This window comes from Elephantulus edwardii, unplaced genomic scaffold, assembly GCF_000299155.1.
Source record: "Elephantulus edwardii isolate Elephantulus edwardi_28Jun2011 unplaced genomic scaffold, EleEdw1.0 scaffold00040, whole genome shotgun sequence".
Lineage (NCBI taxonomy): Eukaryota > Metazoa > Chordata > Mammalia > Macroscelidea > Macroscelididae > Elephantulus > Elephantulus edwardii.
In genome coordinates, this window is record NW_006399790.1 from 13,770,823 (window position 1) to 13,776,007 (window position 5,185).

Here is a 5,185-nt window from a genome sequence, read left to right on the forward strand (position 1 = left end):
GGACGTGCTCACCAAGTTGTGCCAAGAAATCTGGAGAACAACCACTTGGCCAACTGACTGGAAGAGATCTATATTTGTTCCCATCCCAAAGAGGGGTGACCCAACAGAGTGTGGAAACTATAGAATATCATTGATTTCACATGCCAGCAAGATTCTACTGAAGATTATCCAAACACGACTGGAACAGCACATCAGCAGAGAACTGCCAGAAGTCCAGGCTGGGTTTAGAAGGGGTGGTGGTGGGGTTTATAGCCTAAAAAAAAAAACCCAAAAGGAAAAAAAAACCCACTAGAGGGTCAGCTATAAGTCATTTCAGACTTGACAGCACATAACAACAGTAATTTTGTTTGCGAACATAGACATATGATCTTTATATATTGTTAGGTAAAATAAATCAATTATAAAACACGTGTGTTATATTCTATTTTTTAAAGAGTAGTAGAAGGAAATATAAATATATGTAAGATTATATTTAAGTGCTAACTGTGTATCTCTCAGGGATGGTATACTAGGGGATTTTCTCCATATTTTGTATATGATGGTGACATTTAACAGTCTATACTAAACCTACACTTAATAACTAGAGAGAAAGCACAAATAAGAGCAGGCAGAGAGAGGGAAGAGAAAAATAAAGAAGGGAATTGTTAATGGTGTCAAATACAAGAATGGGATGAAACAGGGTAACACTGAGAAAATTCTCATTTTCTATACCATGTGGAAGGCCACAGGGATCTTTGCAAAAGCAGTTATAGTAACCAGATATACTGTGCCTCTTCAAACGCTTCATCATCTTGCTGGCCAGTTAGAACCAACCAATAGCTGACATTTCCTTGGGTTTCTAATACTGTAAAGCACAAGGGAAGAGGCCACTCATCTTTCTTCTGAAGAGCCACTGTTGGATTCTAACCATCAGAGAGGCACAGCTTTTGAGGTAGCAGTGCAACTTCTTATGGACTAGACCATGAGCACTTAGTGTTTCTCAAGAGTGGCCTAAGGGAGCTCTGGTGGCCTAGTGGCAAGAAGTTGCACTCCTATCCCAGAGGTGTACAATTTGAATCCACCAGATGCTCTGCTGGAGAAGGAGAGACAATCTATTCCTGTACCAGTCAGACAGATCCGATTTGACGGTACACACACACACACACACACACACACATACACACACACACACAAAATAATAAAATTTAAAGAAAGTGACCATGGAGTGAAACATTTGGCCCATGAGAAGATAGAATTTTTTCTGCATTTTTTTTCTTAACCAAGTGATTTTTTTTTTTTTTTTGAGAAGTAGGGTTAGCAGCATAGGGTTTTCAGAGGCCTGCTATCTCAGAAGTGGGTGGCCAATCCTTCTTCCTAGTCTGTCTTAATCTGAATGTTCAGATTTAGAGGAGTATCTGACAGACAAGCAATTTGTGGAGCAGTCTGATGGTAAAGTCTGCTGTTAGGGACCTCTCTAAAGTACTCAAGAGCAACGGTGTCTCTCTGGAGACTAAGGTGTGCCTGATACAGGCCATGGTCTTTGCAATCACTTGCTTTGCATCAGAGAGTTGAACAATGACTAGGGAGGACAGAAGGAGAATTGATGTCTTTGAGCTGTGGTGCTGGAGAAGAGTATTGAATGTATTATGGACTGCCAAGAAAACAAACAGATTTATCCTGGAGAGGATTAAACCAAGCAACCCCTTGGAGGCAAGGATTCTGGGGCTTCGTCTTACATATTTTGGACATGTTGCCAGGAGGGACAGGTCCTTGGAGAGGGACATCATGCATGGGAGGGTGGAGGGATGGCGCAGGAAGGGAAGACCCTCTATGAGATGGATTGATTCGGTGACTGGGGTAATCGGGATGGGTGTGTCGGAGGCAGTGCGATTGGCACAGGATAGAGCGGGGTTTAGGGCTGTTGTGCATAGGGGCGCTATGAGTCGCAAACGACTCGACAGCACATAACAACAACAACAGGGTTAACAGAACAGTGACATAAATATTCCTGACTTACATGTGAAACAAAAAGAAAACTAGAAAGCTACCAATATCTAGAGATGATGTTTTTCTTTATTCTTTTCTGATACACATTTCTCACTATTTGCTGCCAGAAGAAAAGAAAATTTGAGGACTTTTAATGGTAGTGATCAAGGTTTTCTTGCTTATCTATTTAAATGGCAGGGGGGGGGAGCTTATAAGCTGACCATAATTTTAGCTTCAGTCTTCACACTTAAATGTCCATTTGTCTTACATAGTCTCACATTCCCAGCTAGAAAAAAAAAATTAACTGTGAAATAGATCAGGATATCTTCTCAGGCATTGCTGTAATGCTGAAATTAATTCCATTTCTGATGTTCATGACTGATAATAGTACCAGTTCTAGATTACATTAATATAATTTCTGACAAAATATGACTGCTAGCATTTTTAGTCATCAGAAGACAATGAAAACTAATTGCTCAGTAATTTTAAAAAGGAACAATTTTCTGTATCACAGAAGCAGCATAATTCATAAATTCTTTTGCTTCTTATTATTTGAAACACTTTTGTTACTGTTCTCTGATGTTTTCAACTTGGCCCTTGTTCATAGCAATTCTATGTGAAATAAAATGAAACTGTGCCCCATCCTGTGCCATCCTCAATCTCTATTATACTTATGCTTATTGTCGTAGTCATTGTGTCAATTTATCCTGTCGAGGGTCTTCATCTCATTCACTCACTATCCACTTTTCAAAGCAACATGTCTTTTCCCAGGGACTGGTCCATCTTGACAACATGCCCAAAGTGACAGGAATACTCAGCATCAAAGGACCATTCCGGGTGCAGTTCTTCTAAGATTTGTTCTGTAAGCAATCCATGAAAAAGTCATATTCTTCTCAAACACCACAGCTTAGAGTTGTCAGTCCTTCCTTATTTGTTTAAATTTTACATACATGTGAAATAACTGGAAATACTGTAGTTTGGATTAAAAAGTACTTTAGTCTTTAAAGTGACATCCTTGCTATATTTTGAGCACTTTAAAGAGGTCCTGACAACAAATCTGCCCAGTGAAACATGTTTTTTTATTTCTAGACTGCTTGTTCCATGGTTTGTTTCTTTGCTTTATTTTTTCTTCAATGAAGGTTGGTTGTGAATCCAAGTAAAATAAAATCTTTGACTTTTTATGACTATTACAATGTAGCCTCCCCTTGGTCCATTTTAAAATAACAGGTACAACTCTAGATCTCTTTGTATTGGTTGGACAGGTAGTTATCTTCCAAATTTCTTGGCATAGATGAGTCAGCATGTCCAAGATAGCATCAATTTGTTGGAACATCTCAATTTTAAATTCCAATAATTCCTAAAGTCTTTTTTTTTTTTTGCTAGTGTCTCTTTGTTGCCTGGATTCCTTTCCATATAATTAGGTCTTGATCATGAGCTACCTACTGGAATGGTTCAAGTTTGACCATTTATTTTGGTGCAGTGACTCTGTTTTCATTCTATCTTCTTTTGATGTTACTTTCATCATTCAGTATTCAATCAATATTTCAATATGAGGCTTAATTTCATTTTCTTGAATTCTTTCAGTCTGAAACATGCTGAAAGTGTTCTTCTCTTGGTTTTTGTAACTCTAAGTCTTTGTACATTTCATTATGTTTCATATAGCAATACCTTGCTGTATCTTCTCAACCTGCTATTTGAAATCTTCAGTTCTGTACATTATTTCTTCCTTTTGTTTTAAAATATCTCTGTTCCGTTGGCCTCGTGGTAAGAAGTTGCACTGCAACTCAAAGGCAGAAAATTGGAATCCACCAACTGTTTAGCAGTAGGGGAAGGGCCATCTCATCTAATGTGATTTACAGCCTCTGATAACCTACTAGAATGTCAGCTAAGATTCAGTTCTAACTCGATAACACATAACAAAAACAGGTTCAAGAGCAATTTCCAGTGTCTTCTGACATCTACTCTGGTCATTTCTTTTTAATGATCTGTTGTTTCTTCATGTATTAACATACATGATTAACATACATGTATTAACATAACATTCTTGATGTCACAGAAAGCAAGGAGGATCTGAAGCACTTATTGCAGAAGGTCAAGGACTGTAGTCTTCCTTGTTGACAGAAGTTCAACATCAAGAAGACAAAGATTCTCACCACTGGGCAAATTGGCAGCACTATAATAGGTGGAGAAGAGTTTTTAACAATTATAGCTTGCTCAGCTCCACCATCAACCCTCTTGGCACCACCAGGAAATCAAAAGACGAATTGCACTGGGAAAATCTTTTGTCAGAGACCTCTCCAAAGTTCTGTAAAACAACAATATCAGTCAAGAGACTAAGGTGCGACTGACATTCCATGATTTTCACAATTACTTGCTATGTGTCAGAGAGCTGAACTATGACTAAGGGCGACAGAAGAAGAATTGATGCCTTTGAGTTGTGGTGTTGGAGAAGAGGCTTGAACATACCATGGACCACCAACAAAACAAATAGGTCTTGGAGAGAGTGAAACCAAGTTTCTCCTTGGAAGCTAGGACTTTGAAGCTCTGTCTCACATACTTTGGGAGGGACCAGTCCTTGGAGAAGGACATCATGCTCAGAAAAGTAGAGGGACAGCACAGGAGAGGAAGATATGGGGTGAGATCAGTTGATACACTAACTGGGGTGGTAGGTGTGTCAGAGCCAGTGAGATTGGCTCAGGAAAGGCAGGCTTCAGAGCTGTTATACTAGAGTCACTATGAGTTTCAGGCAACTCAACGGCACATAAGAACAACAACAACCACTTTCATTTCACTTTTTAGAAAAATTTATTTATTGAGATCTTAAGGAAAGTTTATAGAGAACTTGGGTTTCCATTCATTCATTCATTGTTACGCATTTTCCTACCTGACCTCCCTACCCCCGAGTTTCCTTTTTACTTTGTTGTTTGCTTGTTGTTATGTGCTGTTGAGTCGCTTGCGACTCATAGCGACTCTATGTACAACAGCCCTAAACTCCACTCTGTCCTGTGCCAATCGTACCGTCTCTGACACTCCCATCCAAATTATCCCAGTCACTGAATCAATCCACCTCATAGAGTGCCTTCCTCTCCTGCGCCGTCCCTCCACCATTCCAAGCATGATGTCCCTCTCTAAGGACCGGTCTCTCCTCACAACACGTCCAAAGTATGTTAGACGGAGCCTCAGAATCCTTGCCTCTAAGGAGCCACCTGGTTTAACCCTT